Consider the following 24,487-nt stretch of genomic DNA (forward strand, 5'->3'; position numbering starts at 1 on the left):
TGTTCGTGGCAGCTACTATCGCTGTGCTGCTGTTGAATCGTACAAGACTTAATGGGAAGGCGATTCCACGTGCACGATCATGATGAGATGGTGCGATGAGTACATCCCCGTCAGTTATGTGTTCAGAAACAATGGTGTTGTTTGTCGAGGATAATGTATTGGCTGTGGCTCGGGTCCTCTGGGGGTCTGACCCGCAGTAGCGAAGAAGAGACATGGGCTGAGGAACAGAGAATGTTAACAGAACTGTATTATCTTTATTAACACAAAGAGTAGCATAGAAGTATACGTCACATGGCAACGACAGAGACCACAAAGGGGAAAGAAGAACAATGGGGTCGGGCACTTCAGTCCTAGAGATCATGCCCTTTTCCAGCAATGACCGGAGCTCTCTCTTCTGCGTTGGCGCTGTGAACAGTCGAAGAGGCGGGAAGAGCCCGTTGCTGGGGGCTGTTTAGAATGTGTTGTTCTCATACGAACACACGCGCAGCCGTAATATGCCTCAAGCATTTCACACAGGGAGGCAATCGCAGCTCAGGCATATATCCGAGGTTCGTAGGTCCAAGTCGAAGGGCGGGGGAATGTACACTACCGCTTCCGCTGCGTTGACGCAATCGTCCCAGCCTCTGTATACCCGTCTAGGATGGCGTTGTGGATGCGCTGTTGGAGAACGCAGCCATGAAGAATGGTGTTTTCGCTGCAGCCACGAATACCGGCTGCTGGCACCACGTCGTCGCCTCGAGGCATAGACGGTACGGCTTGGAGCGAACGCTCGGGTCTCCGGGTGAATTCGTCCGGCAAACTGCGGGGTCGACAAACTCAACAGCTCTCCGCGGCCAGGCCGGAAGAGACGGAGAGACCTCCACCGTGGGGCCCGGGCTCGGGTAGAACCCCTGGCTGTTAACTCAGGGCAAAAACTTAACCACAAAACACAAACAATGGAAAGCACAGATTGGACATTCCGTGCAACAACGCACTGCTCCACGTGCAAGCGTCCAGATTTCGCGCACGGCCCACCAGGCTTTCTTTTCAAAAAAAAAAAAGAAACACTTGACACAAGAAAGTAATTTATTGTTGCATGAATATGGTGATACCAAAACACGAATACATGGTCCCGCTGAAGTTGCGATACATGGACCGGTCCGAAACAAACAGTCAAAACAGGAGGCGATCGTAGATAACTATCTCCTCATGACAGCCGGCTCAAACCATCGGCATTCGCGTGCACTTTTCCCTTTTTGTACCGTACTAAAAAATTGCACTTCTGGAGTGCGAGGCTCCACCTGAGCAAACGATCATTTCTGGTTTACATGTGTCGCAGCCATGTCAGAGGGCAGTGGTCAGTTTCAAAAACAATCTTTGCCCCATGCAGGTAGCACGCGAGCTTCTGTGCCACCCATACCAAGCATGCACATTCCTTTTCCGATGCGCTGTAGTTTTCTTCTTTGCGGGTTAATTTGCGGCTGGCATACAGAATCGGATGTTCTTCATGGTCGTCGTCGACCTGGCTTAAGACAACACCCATTCATCTATCGCTGGCGTCGCGTTGAACTGCAAACTCTTTTGTATAATCTGGCGTCCTAAGCACGGGTCGCGACGCTGGAACTTTTTTCAGGCTCTTGAAGGAATTTTTTTCGCTTTCATCCCAAAGAACGTTATTGGGGGCTCGTTTCCGCAGGGCATCGGTTAACAGACTAGCCAGTTGGGAGTAGTTCGGGATGTACCGCTGGCGATACCCGACTATTCCCAGAAAGGATCGAATGTCCGTTTTGGGTCGTGGTTGTGGAAATTCCACAATCGGGGTTATCTTTAACTCTGACGGACGCCGTGTTCCCTGGCCTACAATTTGGCCCAAGTAGGTCGCATGGGCACAGCCAACCCGGCGCTTTTCCGCTTTCATTGTTAACCCGGCATCACGCAACCGTGAAAACACGCTTCTCAGATGCTCTAGATGCTCTTCCCAGGTATGAAAAAAAATTGCAAACCATCTAATTAAGGGAGGTCGAAGCCCTGCATGTCCTTCAGGACGATGTCCATGAGTTTAGAAAAATGAATTGTGCATTTTCAAGGCCGGAGCTAAGCACGAGTGGGCGAAATGTGCCTACTGGGGAGATGAAAGCGGCATACCTGCTTTCGGGTTCTGAGAGGGGAACTTGCCAATATCCCCACCCGAGATCAAGCGTGGAAATGTACCTCAAATTGCTCACCCTCTCAACCCTGTCTTCATTGTTTGGTATTGGGTAGAGCTGATCCTTAGTGATAACATTCAATTTCCGGTAATCGACACATGGTCGAGAATTCTTTTCCGGTGCTTCCACTAGAATGAGAGCTGATGTGTAGTCACCTTCCGCTTGCTCGATAACTCCCAATGCTAGCATAACCTGAATCTCGGTCTCCAGTATTTCTTTCTGTCGTGGTGAGACCCTGTAGGCCTTTGATCAAAATTGGTTCTTTTGACGTGAGCTCAATGTCATGTGTCAAGAGATGCGTATTCCCTGAGCGGCTGCTAAACAGGTCACCAAATTCGCTCAGCAACTGCTTTAGATTCTCTACCTGACAGGTACTAAGGAGCTGACTGTTTACCGAGAGGGCCATGATTTGGTCCATGCTGCTATGGTCCTCAGGATTTCCCTCCCAATCGGGAACTTCGCATGCTGGCTCCTCAGGTTCATTCAGCGTTAAGGGAACTATTCCGCTTCGTTCAACGTACGGCTTCATCAGGTTACGATGATATGTCCTCACCTCTTTTCCACTGCCTGGAACCTTCAGAGCGTAATTCGTTTCTGATATTTTGTGTACAACTTCGACTGGACCGTCCCAGTGGACATCGAGCTTAGTTTTCTGCGATGGTCTGATGATCATGACGAGATCACTCGTTTTGAACTGTCGGCCGTGGGCACCTTTGTCGTAATACACTTTGGCAGCTTCTTGGGCAGCTTTCATATTCTCATTAGTTCTCATTTAGGCTGCCCAGCAGTTTAAGCGCGTACTCTACGACTGTCTGGCTCTCGCCTGTGCCCTCCCGCATTTCTCTCAGAATTCAAAGGGGGAGCGGAGCGTTCTTCCGTACACGAGTTCTGCAGGAGTGAACCCGGTAGCTTCGTGGGGGACTGTTCGTAAAGCGAACAGTGTGGCAGGCAGACAGTGCTCCCAATCTTCTTTGTGCGCATAGCGAAAAGCGCGCAACACTCGCTTAAGCACAAATTGTCATTTTTCCACGCTGTTTGACTGAGGATGATACACGGAGCTGTGTATCAGCTTCACTCCGCATCTCTCTAAAAACGTGGTCGTTAAGTTGCTAGTGAAGTGCGTGCCCTGATCCGCTTGGATTTCCGCCTGAAACCCTGTCCGCGCAAACACTGACAACAGAGCATAAACTATTTCGGAAGAGCTCAATTCTTTCAAGGGAACGGCCTCGGGAAATATCGTGGCTGGGCATAGCATAGTAAGGAGATACCTGTAGCCTGACTTCGTCTTGGGCAAACGAAGCACAGCATCTATTACAAGTCGGCGGAAAGGCTCAGAGACCAAAGGCATGATTTTCAAAGGTGCCTTCCAAGTCTCTCCGGGCTTGCCCACTCGCTGGCACACATCCCACGATTTCACATAACATTCTACGTCTTTGAAACATCCTGGCCAATAGCACTCCATTAACAGCGTCGCCTTCGTCTTGTTAAAGCATAGATGCACTGACCAGCCGTTCCCATGACACAAACTCAGAAGGTCAGCCTGTACTTTTCAGGTACTACCAACTGATCAAGTGTTTTGCCCTTTTTGTCCAGGTTGTATCGGTACAATAATTCTCCTTTCTCATGCAAGGTTACAATGCGTCTAGCAATGCCCTCTTTGGCTGTGACGTGTAACTTTGCTAAGGTAGGGTCCTGCGTTTGCTCCGTTATTAGAGTCTCTCTATTGACTTGCAACAGACGGTCAAAGTTTTGTGCAACCGGGGATATTAGCAATCCCTCAGCGCTTTCTTCCTCATCTGATATCGGTGTGATCGCAGTCTCCGTACGTGTGTTGATCCGACTCTGAAATCCCGTTATTTCTTCTTTCTCAGTGCTTGTTTCTTGTATTGGTTCAGCTTGTTCCTCTCTCGCTTTCTCCCGTTCGGGGATCTGGCTCAGCTGAGGGACGAGTAAGCGGGTTTTGGACCTTGTCAGAGCCTGTACTAATCCGCTTCCGAGTTTCTGACCTCTCGAACGCAGCAATAGATCGGATCAATTCGAGAAAAGCTAAGGGTATTTGAAGTGGGAGAGCATTTGAAACAGCGGCCTCAGTTATGAGCTCCCCAAATGGCCCGCAAATCCTGACTCTAGCTATTGGTAGGCAGACGCTGTGTTCGCCCACTGCCTGTTTGTTCCAGGCCACTTCACCATTGAATTCTTCTGCTGTGGCATATCATGGGTGAACAACATCCATCGTCGCAGCGCTATCCCGAAGCACGCTGCAGGGTTTCCCATTTTTCCTGCAGTTGGTGCAAATACGGTCGAAGGAGTTCTAGGTTCTGGTCATTATCATCGACGCATGAGAACACCACTCGCGGCTTCGTAAATTTAACCGCAAATTGCCCGACGCCATTGCAGTTATAGCAGCGAAGTGGTTTGCTAGCCTCAAACTGTCTTTTTGCGGCTTTATCAACGCCCTCTCTCTTCGACTGCTCTTCGCGCTTTTCTGGATGCCTTGCCCAACTCCGAACTTTTTACCTGCGAAACCCTTCGGCCAAGTAACAGGCCTCGCACCGCGCTTGTCACTGGTGACACTACACCCTCGTTACGCAGAGTTTTTCGCGTCGCGTACTCTTCCGCGAGTTCGGCGGCTCTTTCAACTGTGTAGACATTTTTCCTGTTTTGAACCCACAGTTTCACTGCATGGGGGATGCTTCGGTAAAATTGTTCAAGGCAAATGCATTCAAAGATTTTGTCTCTGCTTTCATAAGCCTGCGGTCCCCTAAGCCACTCGAGCAGGTTGACCTTAAGGGCATACGCGAACTCCGGATAGCCCTCGCATTCGCTCTTAATAATGTTTCTAACCGCTGGCGGAAGGCTTCCGCAGAAAGCCTGTATCTTTTCAGAAGGCTGGCTTTGATTATATTGTAATCGGCGGCATCATTTGCATTAAGCCTTGCGATAACTTCCGCTACTTCACAGGGAAAGACGGTCAAAAGCCGTTGTGGCCATGTATCATGGCAAAGTTCTCATGTTCACAGGCTCTCTCAAAATTTCCCAGGAACAATCCTATGTCCCGTTCAATTTTAAATAGTTGCATATATTTGTCCATGCGATACGATTCTCCATCGCTTGCTCTTTCAGGAGTCCCCGCTCTCGCTTTAGCGGCTTCCTCTCTTTCTTTTTCAAGCTGCAAACACTGTAGCTCTCTTTCCTGTTTCTCAGATTCCCATTTTCACGTTCCTCTTCTTTTTCCGACTCTCGTTCGGCTTCCCCCTTAAGCCGTTTCTGCTCTCGTTCAGCTTCCTCCTTACGCCATTTCTGCTCTCTTCAGCTTTCTCCTTTGATTCCTGAACGGTTTTCCAAGCATCTACGAGCTGGTCATTATTCTCTACGTGTTTAGCTGTTCCTAGACATGTTTATTTTCACTTTTTGCTCTCCCTTATAGTCCCAGCTCGTCGCACAACAATAGCAAGTTCGCCCTCGACAAATTCATTAGGTCCATTTTTGTGTCTTTTCTGTTTTGGTTCTGCTCTCAAGTGAAGTCGTTGGATACTGTCTCAACTAACAAACGCTCAATTGCCAGAGGTTCAAGATTATTCACTCAAAATCTGAAGCCTGGCGAATCCTTAGCGAAAACCAAACGCTCACCCGCAGAAGCAGCACGACGTCGTCCAGTCAAACCTAGCTGCTGCCAACTAGCTGATGCGTGTCCAGGGTCCTGTATTGGCTATGGCTCGGGTCCTCTGGGGGACTGGCCCGCAGTAGCGAAGAAGAGACATGGGCTCAGGAATAGAGAATATTAGGAGAACTGTATTCTCATTATTAACACAAACAGTAGCATAGAAGTAGACGTCACATGGCAACGACAAAGACCAAAAAGGGAAAAGAGAAGAGCAATGGGGTCGGGCGCTCTTATATAGAGTTCAGTCCTTCAGATCACGCGCTTTTCACCTATCAGCGGAGCTCTCTCTTCTGCGTTGACGCTGCGAACAGTCGAAGAGGCGGATAGGTCCAAGCCCGTTTCTGGGGACTCTTCTTTAGAATTTGTTGTTCTCACACGAACACACGCGCACCCGTCATTTGCCTCAAGCATTTCACACAGGGAGGCAATCGCAGCTCAGGCAAGTATCCGAGTTTTATAGGTCCAAGTCGAAGGGAGGGGGGATGTGCTCTACCGCTTCCGCCGCGACGGCACAATCGTCCCAGCCTTTGTATACCCATCTCGGATGGCGTTATGGGTGCGCTGTTGGAGAACGCAGCCATGAAGAATAGTGTTTTCGCTGCAACCACAAATACCGGCTTCTAACGCCACGTCGTCGCCTCGAGGCAGCGGCATCGACAATACGGCTTGCTGCGAACGCTCGGGTTTCTGGGTGGAATTCGTTCGGGAAACAGCGGGGTCCACAAACTAAGCAACGGTAAGAAGTGTTTCGTACTTTGGAGGCAATACATTAACAGCGGCAGCAGTGAGGGAATGATGTCGTTCAGAAATGCCAGATGAAAAATCACTGTCTGTCATATGGATGACACGGTCGCCACAATAAATTAACACTGAAGCTGTTGACAAAAAATTCCATCCAAAAATCATCAAATGCGCACACGCTGAAAGCACGTGCAGCAAACTGCACGTGGTGGCGGACGCTGTTTATAACTACTGGAACTGTACAATTTGCTGAAGGGTTCAGAGGAACGCCACTTGCTCCACGAAGCTCAGGTTCATGATATGGTTTCGTTACTTTGCGCAAACGGTGGCACAAATCAGCGTGAATAACAGAAAGTAAAGCCCCTGTGTCAATCAAAGCTTCAACCGGTAATTCTTCAGCTATAACGGAAATCATATTATACGAGCGATGAGGAGGACTTTTTGTAAGTTCGCAAAGTACAGTTTCACCTCTGGAAACTGCATCGCTTATTTTTTCGAATGACGGAGAGCGAAAGTTGTTACTGGTCGAAGTGGAGAAACTCAGCGGCGGTATAAGGAAGGGGACCGGCGTCTGGATACGTGAGCCCCAGACGAGGATACTGGCGGTGAAGAGAATTGACGAGGTTGGCTGGGAATTGTTCGTCGCTGATAATACGCAGGTATGTCACTTTCGAAGGCGTCGTAACCACGTCGCTCGTTCTGAATGCGTCAGAGACAAAAGCGGGATATATGTCCTCGAATTCCAAAATAATAGCACACTGGGCGAGAGGGGCGCCAAGGTGTGTAAAAGTTGACGTAGGTTGAGCCGTGGTCATGGCGTTGATTTTGTTTTAGGGCGGTGCTTGGGGTGAGGGCACAAAACGAGGAGGGGATGCGGCGACGTGAGCGTGAGTCGGCGCTGGGCGAGGTGCAGGAGGATCAGGTGTGACAGGGTGGATGATAGTGGCCTTTAATGATCGTGATCTTTAACGATCTGGCGGAGGCCGGCGTTTTTAGAAGGAGGAGAAGAATAATCGCACCCGTGCCGGCACAAAGGGCTGAGGGTTTGGAGCTCCTTGCGGATTATCGTTCGAATCAAGTCTTGTAGATCGAAATCAGTAGAGCTCGGGGCAGTAGCGAAGCCGGGCTGCAATTGAGAGGACTTAACTGGTCGAGGCGTAGGCAGGTCGTAATAATGGAATCAACACTTGATAGATTCTGGGCAACTAGGGTGTTATAATCTATACAATTGATTCCTTTCAAGACATGGTGTACACATTCAGATTCCGGCATGGTGGGACTGATAAGCGGGCAGATTGCAAGCAAGGCCTCTATGTATTACGCATAGGACTCATATGGACCTTGAAGGCGGGAAGCGAGCTTGTTCTTGCTATCTCCATCCGAACAGCCTGGTCGGCGAAGTACTGTCGTAACTGCTGCATGGAGAAGGGCCAATTTGTGGTGTGGGGCTCGCAGTTGTTAAACCAATTCCTGGTGACCTCAATAATGAAAAAAGAAAAGTTCATGAATTTTAAAGCATCATTCCACAGGTTGTAGGCACTGCAGCGTTCATAAGTGCCGAGCCAGTCATCGTCGTCTTCGTCGCGACGACCAGCGAACAGCGGCGCGTCGCGTTGTCGTGTGGTCACCATCGGAGGCGGCGGTGTAGCCGAGATAGAGGGTCCGGGCGGGTGGGGACTACTCTCGGTTGACATGACGATGGTAGTTGTTGGTAAACGGCGACCGGAACGTAGCTCTAGTGAGAGGCAGGACACAAGGCAGCAAGGGGATCAAATTTTACCTCCAACACTCTCGCTTTAGACCCACTTACCGTTCTCCCTGGAGCTCCGTTCAGGCCTTCGCTTGTGTCCGCGGTCCTGTGCTATGGATGAGGGCAACGGTGCTCGCTCACCCCCGGCGTCTCCTGCTTCTACTGCGGCTGCCCCTGCCTGGACAGTCACCAGCCGCCAGCGCGATCCCCAAATCTTTGCTGGCCTTCGCGGTGAAGATGTCGAAGACTGGCTCGACAACTACAACAAGGTCAGTAAAATTTACCCGCTGGGATGACGCTCATAAACTTCTCATCGTCGTCTTCTACTTGGCTGACATCGCCAAAACCTGGTTCCTCAATCATGAGGATGACATCGCTGACTGGCCTACATTCACGGATCAGCTAAAGAAAATTTTCGGCACTCCGGCTGCTCGCTCAGAGCAGGCAAAGAAAAAACTTGAAGCTCGTCTCCAGCAGCCCGGCGAGTCCTATACGTCGTATATCGAAGACGTTCTGGCCCTTTGCCGACGTGTCGACGCTGCTATGCCTGAATCTGAGCGTGTTCGCCACTTAATTAAGGGCATCAACACTGCTGCTTTTAATGCATTCGTGGTTAAAAATCCGTCGTCCGTGTCTTACATCACATCCACAGGTCAGCGTCTGGACCAGCTACAGTCGTGCCGCCTCATACAAGACCCCAGTGATGGCGGCTCCCTCATAGATGGAAATTTGCGGCCCCTTATACGCACAATCATCCGAGAGGAGCTCTACGGCCTGACCAACCCCTCTGCTGTTTCTCCAACTCTTCCGCCAGCAACGGTGAATTTGCGTAGCATCATCAAGGATGAATTGACGAATTTCAACTGCACTGTGGCACCTGCCGCACCTCCCATTGCCTCCCAAACTTCCTCGCCGCCTCCCATCGCCTCCCAACATCCCTTGCTAACCTATGCCGAGATTACTTCCCGTCAACCCATCCCGCCTTCCCCGACTTGTTCGGCACCCGTGTGCGGTCACGTCGCTGCGATGGCACCATATCCTCCAGTGCACCATCCTGTTACAGCCTGGCGCCCCTCCCGCCCTGTGTGCTACTATTTTGGGATCGTGGCCACATTGCCCGTGTCTGTCGCCGCCGCCAGCAAGACGAGCAACGGGGTTATGCTCCCTTTGAACGTCCCCGCGTGCGCCAGTCTGATGATTCTACACTGCCCGCGTTCTTCCTCTCCTCCGAATTCCACCAATGTTTCACGGCCCTCGCATTCTTCCCGACGCCGATCGCCTTCGCCTTTTCGCCGCACGTCACCGCTTCGTTCTGCCTCGCAACCCTTCCAACCTATAAAGGAAAACTAACCGAAACAGTTTTTGGAGGGAAAGCTGCTCCGAGTTCGAAATCTACAATTCCTCCTGGGCGACCGTTGAGGCCCTCATCGACACCGGCGCCGCTTATTCCGTCATGCATTTCTCTCTGTGTTCTCATCTGCGCAAAGTTCTAACGCCATACATCGGTCCGCCACTTCGTGGAGCTAATGGAACTCTTATGAAGCCCACCGGCCAATGCACAGCACGTGTCCTCATCGATAACCAGCGGCATCATATTGAATTTATTGTGCTCCCCACGTGCGTTCATCTTATGATCTTGGGGTGGGATTTCTTATCGTCGGCGTCCGCCCTCATCTCTTGCCGTGAGTGCCTTATTCATCTTGCGGGCCCCAATATATTACCGACTTCTGATTGTTCACCACCAGACGTGTTCGCAGCAGTGACTTCGTTTTGCCCCCAGGACGCGAGCAGCTGATCATCGTGGCATTGGACTACCCTCTCGATGGCGACGCCTTCGTTATGCCCGCTCCTCGGTGGACCTCCGACGGCCAAGCTCTTGCCTCGTGCCTCACCTCCTGCACCCGTGGTTGCGCAGTGGTAGCGGCCCTCAATACAACTCTCCAGCCATTCTTACTGCCCAGAAGAGCCACAGTTGGGTTTATTTTTGACTGCGATCCTGTTCCCCTCGACACACTTTCCAGCGCACCACCGCCTGCTGCCAAGCCTCCATTTCCGACATCCTCTGCGCTCGCAGCCGCCATCAGCCCTGACCTTACATCCGAGCAGTCCACAGCTCTGCTAAACGTCCTCTTGCGGCACCGAGAGTCTTTTGATGTGTGCGCCTCAGCGTTAGGGAAGACCTCCGTCGCCTCTCATCGCATAGAGACGGAGGGCTCTGCTATTGTTCAACGACGGCCGTATCGCGTTTCAGCAGCAGAACGCAAAGTAATTGAGGAGCAAGTTGCTGACATGCTTGCTCGAAATGTAATCCGGCCATCCACGAGCTCTTGGTCCTCACCTGTGGTTCTCGTTCGAAAAAAAGATGGCTCAGTCCGCTTCTGCGTGGATTACCGGGCACTTAACAAGATCACGCGCAAGGATGTTTACCCTTTGCCTCGTATTGATGACGCATTAGACTGTCTCCAAGGCGCTGAGTATTTCTCCAGTCTCGACCTCCGCTCGGGATATTGGCAAATTCCTATGCACGATGCAGACAAGAACAAGACTGCCTTTTCTACCCCCGACGGTCTCTACGAATTTAACGTGATGCCTTTCGGACTCTGCAATGCGCCGGTCACCTTTGAGCGCATGATTGATACCGTGCTTCCCGGCATGAAATGGAAAACATGCCTATGTTATCTCGACGACATCACTGTCTTCTCGTCAAACTTCGCTCAGCACTTACAGCGTCTCACTGAAGTCCTCACGGCCCTTGCCCGGGCGGGGCTTCAGCTGAATACCAAGAAATGCCACTTTGCCAGTAAGACCACCAAAGTACTCGGCCATGTCGTCAGTAAGGCAGGAATCTAGCCTGATCCCGAAAAAATTGCGGCTGTCGTTAATTTTCCTCGGCCCCAACGTCAGAAAGATCTTCGCAGCTTCCTTGGCTTAGCCTCCTACTTCCGCCGTTTTATTCCGAACTTTGCAACAATTGCGGCCCCGTTACACAAGCTCGTGTCTTCCCAAGTGTTTTACACCTGGTCCAGTGAATGTGAAGACGCTTTCAAAGCTCTCAAGCAGGCACTCACTTCCACTCCTGTGCTTCGCCATTTTGATGCTGACGCGCCCACCATACTTCACACAGACGCCAGTGGCCACGGTATTGCCGCGGTTCTCTTGCAACGCAACGCAGTGTCTGAAGAGCAAGTTGTCGCATACGCCAGTCGTACGCTTACTGCAGCTGAGCGTAACTATACTATTACCGAGCAAGAGTGCCTCGCCGTTGTTTGGTCGGGTCAAAAATTTCGACCTTATTTGTATGGCCGCCACTTCAGCATTGTCACAGACCATCACGCACTTTGTTGGCTGTCATCGCTGAAGAACTTATCGGTCGACTGGGTCGCTGGTACTACGTCTTCAAGAATACACCTTCACCATCACTTATAAATCTGGGCGAAAACACCTCGACGCTGACGCTCTCTCTCGCTGCCCATTGATACCTACTGACTCGGCCCCATATACGGTCTCCTGTCCCTCCTGCCATCCGAGTCAGCCTTCTGCGGGCCACCTGAATGTTGCACCCATCGCTACAGCTCCACTCGAGAACAATGGTGATTTCTCGTCCCTGCAGCTGACTGACCCTTACTGCCGCACAATCATCGCTCGCCTCCGTGGAGAATCAGTTGTCCCAAACAGTCGCTTGCGCCGTCAGCTTCGTCGGTTCCGATTTCACCATGGAACACTTTACCGCGACGTTTTCATCCTACGGATCAACGCTGGGTACCCGTGGCCCCTCGCTCCCTTCGTTTTAAAGTTATGGAGGCTTACCACTACGACCCCACTGCTGGACATTTAGGCCACTTTAGAACTTACGACCGTATCAAGAGCCGCTACTTCTGGCCTGGGCTTTCTGCCAGCGTCGCTAAATATATTTCATCATGTCCGTCTTGCCAGCATCGCAAGCGTTCAACATCCCCTCCTGCTGGCCTACTGCAACCTCTACCTTGCCCATTTGTGCCTTCTGACACGGTCGCCATTGACTTGTTTGGTCCTCTCCCTTTGACGTCAGACGGCAACCGTTTTGTTGTCATTGCCATCAACCATCTAACGCGGTACGCTGAAACCGCACCTCTTCGCTGCGGTACCGCCTCTGAAGTCACCGATTTTTTCCTGCGTGCGATAGTTTTGCGTCATGGGGCTCCTCGTATTTTCATTAGCGACCGTGCAAAGACATTTCTTTCTCAAATCCTCGAGGAAGTACTGCGCGCAGCCAACACCGTCCATAAGACTTCTTCTAGCTGCCACCCTCAGATCAACGGACTCATCGAGCGGTTTCATCGCACTTTGTCCGACATGATATCTATGTATATTGCTCCTGATCACCGGAACTGGGACAATGTTTTACCTTTCGTCACCTACGCCTACAATTCCGTTGTTCAGCGCACTACTGGTTATAGCCCTTTCTTTTTAGTTTATGGCCGTCAACCATCGACAGTATTCGACACTACTTTCTTCTCTGCTGCCTCTACGTCTGAATCTCTGGGCGAAGAATTTGCCACTCGTATTACCCAGTGTCGCCAACTTTCCCGTTTGAACACTGAAAATGCTCAACAAGAACGCAAAGCCCTGTATGATCAACGCCATCGAACTCCCTCCTTTTACCCCGGTGATGAAGTTTTCCTGTGGACACCAATCCGCATTCCTGGCCTGTGTGAGAAGTTCCTCCATCGTTACATTGGCCCTAATACAGTACTCCAACAAACGTCTCCGGTGAACTACCGCGTTACTCCCTCGCACACCGTCGCAGATCCACGTCGTCGCTCCGAAGAGATCGTCCACGTCTCGCGCATGAAGCCTTATGCCCGTCGTCCCTCATCCCTGTAATCAGCGACCAGAGTGGCCGCTCTCTTGTCGGGGGGATTTGTGTGAGCGCAGCGCGTGAACTTTCACCTCTTTCATCTGTATAGATTCATCATCATCATAGCTGATTGCTGCTCGGAGCGTCGCGCGCTGTGTGCCAGCTGGTTCTGAAAAAGAACAGACGTTTGTGCAAGTGCTGTCTCACAATATATATATATATATATATATATATATATATATATATATTTACAAGGGAAAAAAAAGCTTCATACTGTCTCAAATTTTCTGTCGAGTCGACGTTTCGGTAGGACCTCTGCCTTTCTCAAGCCTCTGCATGACCTCTTCATGTTGTGATTAGGATTTGTTTGTGAATTTGGCAAAGCGAGGCAATAAAAACACCGCGTAGTGAAGCCAGGGGGGCCCTCTGAGCACAAGCTGCCAATCCCGCATGAGGCTGTATTTCAGTGAAGGAGCAAAGCAAATGCCCGTGTGCTGTGCGATGTCAGTGAAGTTAAAAACCCCAAGTGTTTGAAATTCCAGGATCCCTCTACTGCTGCATCTGTCATAACCTGAGTCGATTTGGGACGTTAAACCCCGTAGACCTTACCAAACTGTTTGGGGGCCGTTCGGGACCTGCAGTCTGCCCACATGAGGCCCGCATGAGCTGGGAAGTGGGTTCCAAGCACGGGACACCACGTTACGGCCCAATCTGTGCTACTTGGGAAGTCGCTGCCATGAGGGTCGCAAATAGGGCCATAGCGCACAGAACTATAGGGGCCAACTCACCTGCGCCTAAAATGATTTACGTGATCATGTGCCTGACAAGTGTGAATCCCAGAAAAACGTTTGCGTAATTTGGGTGAAACCATTTGGCTCGCTAAACACCTGCTAAATGAAAAAATAAAAATCAAATTGCAACCATAAAAATTAATATTGTAAACACTGAGTGAACTTCATCTACATCTGAGCGTAATCATCATCGGTCATCGTGTCGTGCAAAGAAGACGAAGTGTTGATGAGCTGTGGCTAGTCGGTAGCTTCTGCTTCTGCGGATATGAACTAGAACGGTGAATTTGCTGGTGCGTCCTGCTGCCTCACAAGTGGTGGAGATGAGTCCTGATCCCAGCGTCCTCAACGCGACACCCCCTGGAGCTCCGTTCCGGTCGTGTTCTTCGCAGCACACCAACCGCCATGGCGCAGTAACATCCACCTGCTCTGACTACCATTCCGGCACCTGTCGCTACGGACGTGCATCCGACGGCTGCCCATTCCTCTTCTGCACAGCTGCCTTCCCATGGTGCACTTCCTCCTCACCATTTGACCCATCTAACATGGTTACTTCACGTCAATGCGGACCTCCTGTTTCCGCCAGTCTCTGCGATGACATCGAAGACTGGCTACAACAGTACGGTCGGGTCAGCGCTTTTAACGGCTGGGACGCTTCTATGTAGCTGCTGCACGTGCCGTTTTACCTTAGTGACGCGGCTAAGACGTCGTTTCTCAATCATAAGCACGCCAATCCTGACTGGCTTCAGTTCACGACATAGATCCGCCGGATCTTTGGAACTTGGTGCTGGTCCGGCCTCTTTCCAAAGAAGCTAGAGACCCGTGTGCAGCTTCCAGGAGAGACATACACATCCTACATTGAGGGCGTACTCGCCCTTTTCCGGCGAGTCAACAATGCCATGGTCGAAGCTGAACGTGTCTGACATATTTTAAAAGGAATTGGCTATTTTGCCTACGCAGCTCTAGCTGCTCAAACTCCCGTCACGGTGGCACACATTCGTACCACTTGCCAGCGACTGGACTATCTACAGTCGCGCCGCCTCAACATCATCTGGGATCCGAGCCAAATTCCCGAAAGTGATCTGCGCGCTATGATCCGCTCTATTAAACGGAAAGAACTCTACAATAATATTTCGTCGGGGCCTGCTTTCTCACGCCTACCTGTTCAATCTCCTAATTTGCGTGGCAATATCAAGGAGGAGTTTGCTTCATTCACTCGTCCCATGGCTACGGAACCTCCAGCCCCTCCCTACGTTCCGACATATGCTGAAGTCACTGCAGCCGTTTTATTGGCCCGTACACGGTTCTAGAACAAACGTCTCCTGTAAACTATCTCATCACAACTGCATCGCTGTTCGCGATCGTCGGTTCCGCGGCACTGAAATTGTGCACGTCTCGCGTTTAAAACACTTTAACCGCCGACCTTAAGATTTAGTTAGCGACCAGGATGGTCGCTTTCGTTCTGGAGGGGGGTATTGTATACAATGTGAGTGTACTTCATCTTCATCTCAGCGTATTCATCATCGGTCATCGTGTCGTGCAAATACGAAGTGTTGATGAGCTTTGACTAGTCGATAGCTGCTGCTTCTGCGTATCTGAAAGAGAACAGTAAATTGGCTGATGCGTCCTTCTGCCTCACAATATGAATATAACATTTAGAGAAGCACAAAAGCAGATTTTATTAAGAGTCTCCCGGAAGCCACTACGGCCTAACAGGACGCGGCACCTGATGATATGGACGCCTGCCCATGTCCCAGGCAATAATACAGATGTAGTGGTATGCGCGCCAGGAGGAAAAATTTACCTGTACACCACCATATGCCAAGACATTTGGGCAAGCCCTCAGGACGGCCTCCTGTTATGCTGGGAAGCCGATCTCCAATATGTACTTAAGGCAAGCGCAGATGTCCAGAACATCCCCGCATCTGATGGACACAATCGTCAAATATAGTTTGGTCGTATCGAAGACTAAGAGGTTTCGGGATTTCATAGAGTAGCCTAAAGAGATTAACGCCGAGTCATCATGCCAAAAACATGCTAGTCTTTCACTCTCCTCACAAAAACTAGAAAGACTTTCAATAAACCGGAATTGAACCATTCAGCTACGTGCTCATTAGAGCGTTTATTTTTAAAGAAACAAAACTTAGGTCTAACATGAATATTTCTAAACAAAATACAAAATATACCAGGGTGACGAAGGGCACGCAGGAATGGCTTCGCGTCACAAGGTACCGCTATTATTGAACACATTCTGACACAAAAATTTGGAATAAGTAGCTTGCGCTCCACTTACATTCATAACAATCGCGCTCTGTACCGTTTGCATAGAACCAAACAACTCTGTGCAACATATTAAACAGCTTTAGCCAAATTAACAGAGCTTTGTTAGTATGTGGCGATTGTAATGTTCACACTCCTCTCGTGGAGGTAAAACTTACAGACTTACCTTTTCATTAATTAGAAAGTTTTGAATACAGTTCAAACTCCCCAGTCGACTCAGATAAATAGCTGTTATAGATGAGGGCTCCGGAGTTTTCGATCTCGTCGGTTCTTTAAAGTTAATCGACATACTTCAACATAATGCCTACCTTTAGACCTCCATAAAGAAACTATCGCCGTGGTCGGGACTCAATCAAGCATCCATGGCCACAGGGGTCTAGCGCCCTATACACTGCACCACCATGACGAGACTCATTTTATTTCAGACAGTTTTGTCTATTGAAACCGGCAACCTAATGTATTTCTTCGAAACGCTAACAAAATGTGACGCCTTCATGTTTTAATTCATCTCTCATATGTAGGATTTCAAGTGATATATCGACTTTGGTGCATCACATTGGTTTAAATCATTTAATGGATAATTTACCTTGCCGCCGCGGTCAACCATAGAATTTAGTGTGAGATCCTCAAAGACCGAAATCATCTAAGGCTTTGCTGAAGCGACCTCACAAGTAGCACGCCGTGAATGGGCAGCCATCAGCCCAATACTAGGAAACACCAGCCCAGTAATGCAGCCAGTAATGGCGTTTCAATGAGGCGCTAGAAGATATAAGGTTTGAGCCAATATACTTGACTGGATTTCCAAAAATGCCCACAATTTCATACTACCTTATTTATTGGCATACAGCCTCAGTCAACGGCTACCTAATGTCTTCCACCCAAGCTACCCATAGGCTTTTATACAACTGCCATTAAGCCACGCTCTTTGGCTACCCAATACCTGCAAACAAGCATACTCACTGCCTTTTAACAATGCTATACGGCAAGGCTCATTCGCACCCATCACAGCTCACCCACGCTTATCCACTGGCTTTGCATCATTGGAATCCAGCGAATCACGTTATTGCTGGATGATTTTTTTATTGCTACCTATTTTATGCTGCGTTGGGGTGTTATGGCGCGCAGGTAACTAATGCCATCATGCACCAACACAGGACTGAGTAGCTTTCCTGAAGGCAGTTTACATTTATATATATATATATATATATATATATATATATATATATATATATATATATATATATATATATATATATATATATGAAGGAAAGAAGCCAACAGTCGGCGAGGCCAAGGAAAGCATTGGGGATATGTTTTATGTCTTTTTTTATTTTACTTGCAGAATCGCAGAAATGAGTAACGTAATCTGCTTAGGGGAAAGATAATTAAACACAAAGTAGAAGAAAAAAAACAACGTGCCGATGGTGGGGACCGAACCCACGACCTCCGAATATCGCGTCCGGTGCTCTTCCAACTGAGCTACATCGGCCGCTGTCCCCCCTGCTACTTTCTCGGGTATTAATGTTGTCTGTATACTAACCTTGAGAGTGTTCACCAGCGCCACCCTCAACCATAGCGGCGGACGTGGAACGTCCTGTGTTACCGCCAGCGTCACGTAGAACGTGATCAAGAGCGAGGGCGAAAGCTGTGCTAGAACCCTCTTACGCTACCTATGGCTTCAAGACTGCCACAACCGAGACCCCCGTAAGCTACAAGCAGATAAATGAAGGCGAAATGAGGGTGCTCTTTATAATACATGAAGGAAAGAAGCCAACAGTCGGCGAGGCCAAGGGAAGCATTGGGGATATGTTTTATGTCTTTTTTTATTTTACTTGCAGAATCGCAGAAATGAGTAATGTAATCTGCTTAGGGGAAAGATAATTAAACACAAAGTAGAAGAAAAAACAACGTGCCGATGGTGGGGACCGAACCCACGACCTCCGAATACCGCGTCCGGTGCTCTTCCAACTGAGCTACATCGGCCGCTCTCCCCCCTGCTACTTGCTCGGGTATTAATGTTGTCTGTACACTAACCTTGAGAGTGTTCACCAGCGCCACCCTCAACCATAGCGGCGGACGTTGAACGACCTGTGTTACCGCCAGCGTCTCGTAGAACGTGATCAAGAGCGAGGGTGAAAGCTGTGCTAGAACCCTCTTACGCTACCTATGGCTTCACGACTGCCACAACCGAGACCCCCGTAAGCTACAAGCAGATAAATGAAGGGGAAATGAGGGTGCTCGTTATAATACATGAAGGAAAGAAGAAAACAGTCGGCGAGGCCAAGGAAAGCATTTGGGATATGTTTTATGTCTTTTTTATTTTACTTGCAGAATGGCAGGGATGAGTAATGTAATCTGCTTAGGGGAAAGATAATGAAACACAAAGTAGAAGAAAAAACAACGTGCCGATGGTGGGGACCGAACCCACGACCTCCGAATATCGCGTCCGGTGCTCTTCCAACTGAGCTACATCGGCCGCTGTCCCCCCTGCTACTTTCTCGGGTATTAATGTTGTCTGTATACTAACCTTGAGAGTGTTCACCAGCGCCACCCTCAACCTTAGCGGCGGACGTGGAACGTCCTGTGTTACCGCCAGCGTCACGTAGAACGTGATCAAGAGCGAGGGCGACCACCGTGAGGTGTCGTTTTTATAATATGTCAGCGGGCCTAGCGCGCCTGCTCAAGCCCGCGCTATTTCCCACTTGTTCCTTGCTCGTCGATAACATGAACCGGGGCCACCGAGCGATCGTCCCGATGGTGGACGATGAAATTCACTGATGTTGATGATTTCATGGCATGATTATGGGCGTGTCTGGATGCTTGAAGGAGAAGAGGAAGAAGGAAGAATATAATGGCTTGTCGGCACGATGATTCCCTATGAACCTTGGCCCAGGTCACTCTCGGTCCACACGTCGCCACGACTAGATGGCGGAGGCCAAGGCAAGCACCGCATGGCACAGGAAGGGGAGGATGTCTTTATGTGTAGCGGTGTCTTCTGTCGTGGGGCTTTGGTCAGCACATCTGTTCAGTGGGGTCACATATGGTCGTTCGGGTCTCTTCTTGTGTCTTGTGGTCATGTGTGGCCTCTCGGGCAAGCCTCTCCTTCGTCGTTTCTTGTGGTCGAGGAGGGGGGAAGGGGCGGAAAAACGGCAATGTCTTGCTGTGTGCAGCAGGCTGGGGAACAGCCATGCGATGCCTCGTAACCTTCAGCCGACGGCGCAAGAAGTCGCAGGGCACCGAAGCTCCGCACCATGATGAAGGGGTGATGATGAAGCATCCAGCACCTCCACCAAATGTTACCAAGCGGCAAGCCGACGAAAACAGGAGATAGAGGACAGTGAAACGATGCTAAAGATCCATGAGATGACGCTTTTAATATGTTAGCGGGCCTAGCGCAAGCGCCACTGCTCGCTTCTGCTTTCTTGCTCGTCCGTAACAATAATAAAGAATAGGCTTCATTCACAACATTTATGAAGGGCATGCCACTGCTCTTTCGCAGTTGGCAGAAACGAGAAACTGAACGCGTTAATTGAACCGTGAACACGCTGAACGCTTCGGTACCTAATCAAGATAATCATAAGATGGCAAAATTGGGCTATCACGCAGTTGGGCAAAATTTAATAAAGTTTGTGAAATAGACAGAGTCTTCATATTGCACCAACTAGCCTCTCAAGCCGTTATTTTGAGACAGAGTCTTGCTCTCTTACCACAGAATGCCAGGGAAGTTAAACGAACGTAATTGATATTAGTACCACTAACTAGAGAATCACAATTTGATGTTATAACCAGTACGAGACCAGCTCGATTTTGAATGGCCTCTGACATACGTAAAAGTAATATTGATGGGGTTTCAAAATACTTGATGCATAAGCATGTTTTGTTTGTATGAATGCCTCATACGCGACTAGACGAACCGCCAGCAAAGAAAATGTGAGAGATCATCTAATGATTTAGAAAAGATAACTGGAATAGACCTGATGCGCTTTGCATAGTTTTATTTATTATTTGCTATATCAATTTTGTACTTACAGTGTCAGTTTTTGCATGGACATAAGAAAAGTAGCAGTTTTAATGGCTTTAAATTACAGGAAGCTGTGATGTAGAAAACTAGTTTACGCATACGATGTTGCTATATCGTTACATATATGCCATCGCAGAAGGTAGAAGACGACGATCACCAACGGAGGCAGAAGTGACAGCAACAGTTGGTGCTAAGAGAAGGGTGGCGCTGCTGTATATCTGTCTGCTGTGTCTTCGGCTGTTGTGCTTCTTGGACTAACCTTGCCACGTATCATCTTGGCGGAGGTGACAATAAGTCGCCGTGGGCAAGGATAAGTCCATTTAAGGAGCCAAAAGCTGGATTTGTGCAGTGGCCGCCACCTTTCTGGGATCACGTCAACAAAGGCCACCATGACCCGAAGCAGCCACTACCACCGCAGCAACATTGGTTCAATCACTCATCCTGCCGAAAATCCCTCAACTTCCCATATTTAATGCCGAAGACAAGCCGGATGTTGACGATTGGCTGGATGAGTACGAGCGCTACAGCATGAACAACCACTGGGACGCGGCCACCATGCCGACTCCCACATGAGCTAGTGATCTAGGATCACAAGAGCTGGTGATCTAGGAAATCTGCCAGCACCAGCTTCAAGACTTGTTCGGGAAGCCCACTGGCCGGGGTCTAGCAGTAAAGAGAGAACTTTTGCATCACGCCCGATACGCCACAGAGTCCTACCTTGACTACGTTCTAGACGTGCTCGCGTTGTGTTGCAAGGTTAACAGCTCCCTGACGGAAAGTGAAAATATAGATCATAGCCACAAAGGTATCGAGGATGATGCTTTCAACATCCTCGTCTGCATCAATTGTTCTGCCGTCGACTTGGTGCTTCAAGTCTGCCACAAATTCGAGCAGGCTGAGCAACGATGTCTGGTACATTGCTTTGAGCACCTTTGTACATGGCGGCTACATCATCCTGCGATGATCTGGCCCTTCTGCAACACCCTTCTCAATCCACGTCCATGACTCGGATTTTCAGGTGAGAACTCGAGGCCTTAGCTCATGCACCACTCTCATCTCACTGCCCGACACCATCGCCATGATACAAGCTGTTGTCCGACAGGAACTTTGCAAACGTTAGCCTCTTTTCCACCCCCTAGACGCCCTCGTCACCGTCACCTCCTGTTCCTGTAAGTGATGCTGCAACTGCTAGCCAAGTCACCCTACATCATTATCTTAGTCGCAATCCTGCAGAGGGGCGCAGCTCAGACGACAGGCCAATTTGTTTTATTTGCTGTCGAGCTGGCCACACTTTGCGTTATTGCCGCATTCGTACCTTTTTCACCCCTCGTTCCTATTACAACACTCACCGTAGGTGCTACTATAGATCTCGACTCTTCCCTGCCATTGTGAAGAGCTCCTCCCCGCATATGATGGGCCTGGACACTTCCCTCATCAACCAGATGAACCTCGCAACGAAGCCCTATCACTGTAACGTCGCTCAAACCGATATCTTTATCCACGGCCTCGTCGCTCCCGTTCACCGGTACCTCGTCGCACCTCCTCCCCATCATACACCGGCATCTACTCAGGAAACTAGCGAAATGCAGCATCCGCGACTGACGCTGCTTTATCGACCTGGACTGAAAACTCGATACTGACCGGCGCAGCCTGACGTAATCCCCTTCATATACTTGTTGACGGAGTCCCAGTTCCTTCCCTTATTGACACCAGCGCCCACATTTCTGTCACGCTCTGTCAATGCCTTAAGGAAGTTCTCACACCAGCTACCTCATCCATCATTCGTGTTGCTGATGGCACCACAGCTACAATGATTGTTTTGTGTATTGCGATCATTATCACTGCCGACCACCATATCCCTGGGTTACTTCCAGTCCTCACAAGTTGCCCTAAAGATATTGTGTTACGCCTAGACATTTTAACCCAGCACTCAGCTCTCATATACTGTTCTTCTGGACTACTTCATCTAGACCTGCCGCACTTTCCTGACGAACAAGCTCCTCTGACTTCAAAGCTCCGTCTCCGCTTCACTCCAATTACTCGCCTACCTCCAGAAGCAACATTGGAAGTGCTCATGTCACCTTTTACCTCCGTTCCTGATGGCGAATGCGTTGTTTGCCCCTGAACCGACGTCATTCTGCAGCGTAGAATTGCTATACTTTACAATATTGTGCTCTTAGCGAACAACCATACTTATATTCTAATCTTGAACTTCAGTTTTTTTGTGCAGGTAGGTTCTGAGGGCAATTTCTTTCGCCGAATTGACACCATTGTCTGAATCAATTTCGTCTGCTCTTTTCTCTTACCCCAATGCTGAGGTACCATCATGACCTGCACCGTCCCCACATCTTGAGCCGCTCATATCAGCAATGGTTGCTCCTGTCTTGCATCATGATTGTGTTAAACACTTACGAGCCTTCTGACTTTGTACAGGGATATATTTGAATTTGGTGACCACCTTTTAGGTCAAACGCCATTAGTTACCGCATCAATACCGGAGACGCCAGACCAATTGACAAAAAACATTACCGAGTCGTCATTTCCGAATATCGCGGATTACAAGATGAAGTTGACAGGATGTTGGCAAGATACATTGTAGAGCCTTCGAGTAGCCCCTGGGCGTCACCCGTCGTGCTTGCTAAAAAGAAGGCCAATACCTGGAGGTTCTGTGTGGTCTTCCTTCTGGCTATTGGCATATCGCAGTGATGAACGGGACCGAGAGAAGACCGGCTTCGTCACTCTCGATGGCCTCTACCGATTCAAGGTAATGCCTTTTGGCCAGTGTAATGCGCCTGCAAAATTTGAGAGTATGGTGGAATCCCTTTTACAAGGTTTCGAATGGAAGATGCACTTGCCTTATCTCGATGACGTCATCGTCGTTTCTTCGACCTTCGAGAGCCGTCTTCACCGGCTTGATGCCATTCTCGGAGTCTTCCGAAGAGTTGGCCTACAGCTGAATTCAAAGAAATGTAGCATGGGCCGTTGTGAACTCAAGGTACTCGGATTGTAGGTCGATGCCCGCGGCGTCCAACCCGACCCCGACAAAATTCGTGTTGTAAATGCATTTCCTACACCCCTCTGTACCAATGACGTCCGTAGTTTTCTTGGCCTTTACTGGTATTTTCGGCGGTTTGTCCCCAACCTTCGGAGAACGACGTTCCATTGTGCTGGGGCCAGAGCAATCTCAACCCTTTTCTGCGCTGATCGCAGCCCTCACCAACCCGCCCGTCCTTGCACACTGGAACACCACAGCCCAAAAGGAGGTACGCACCGACGCCAGCGGTCACGGTATTGGTGCCATTCTCGCCCAAAAGCAGACGGGCCGTACTCGCGTCATTGCTTATGCCAGTCGCCTCCTTTCCGTGGCTCAGCGGAATTATTCCATCACAGAACGTGACTGTTTAGCCCTCCTGTGAGCCATTACTAACTTTCGCCCTCATTTTTTTTTGGCCGCCGTTTCTCTGTCATTACCCATCCCGAAGTCGTATTTTGACTTTCTTTGATGAAGGTCCCTACTGGTCGTCTCGGGCGTTGGGCGCTACGTCTTCAGAAATACACTTTTTCTGTCGTTCACAGGTTCGGCCGGCTACATACTGATGCCGATTACCTGTCCCGCAACCTGGTAGATATGCCGTTTGAAAGCGATTGTGAAGAAGGCACCCTGTGTGTTGTCCATCGCTGAACTTTCAAAGATTCGTCATGAGCAGCGCTTAGATCCCAAGCTTTGCGGCATTATCAACCGCCTCAGCATTGATCGCCCTGACGCTCCCCTTGGTTTGTTTATGCTCCCCAACGGCACCTTATATCGACGGAATATGCGACGAGATGGCGCTGAGCTTCTTCTCGCAGTCCCCGAACACCTGCGTGCCAACGTTCTTCAGCAGCTGCACGACGTGCCGATTGCGGGCCACCCTCGTGTATCTCGTACGTATGGCAGCGTCCGCAGAGGATTTTTTTGCAGGGCTCTACCGCTCTGTTCTTCGTTACGTGGCTTCTTGAGATAGATGTCAGTGATGGAAGAACCCCTCGGTTGTGCCTGCTGGATCCCTGGAGCCAATCGACATCCCACTTGTTGAAGGACGAATAATATTGCTACGGAGAATGTCATATACATATTCTCCGATCTTTTTTTTCCGAGAGAGAACCCGACAAGATCATCGGCGTACAATTGAGTTACCTTCAGTGAGGACGCGGTGATGTGCAACACTAGTCTGTCCCAG

General features: G+C 49.7%; 1 non-coding gene and 1 pseudogene across 1 annotated transcript; both read right to left on the reverse strand.

The window, feature by feature from the left end:
* Nucleotides 1-635: 635 nt before the first annotated feature.
* LOC146180158 (uncharacterized) lies at nucleotides 636-4,419 on the reverse strand (annotated as a pseudogene).
* Nucleotides 4,420-18,156: 13,737 nt separating this feature from the next.
* TRNAP-CGG (transfer RNA proline (anticodon CGG)) lies at nucleotides 18,157-18,229 on the reverse strand. Its single transcript has one exon. It is a non-coding gene; the product is annotated as a tRNA-Pro (tRNA).
* Nucleotides 18,230-24,487: the final 6,258 nt, after the last annotated feature.

The sequence above is a fragment of the Amblyomma maculatum genome, chromosome 9, assembly GCF_055883805.1.
Source record: "Amblyomma maculatum isolate TAMU_Amacu chromosome 9, ASM5588380v1, whole genome shotgun sequence".
In the NCBI taxonomy this organism is placed as follows: Eukaryota; Metazoa; Arthropoda; class Arachnida; order Ixodida; family Ixodidae; genus Amblyomma; species Amblyomma maculatum.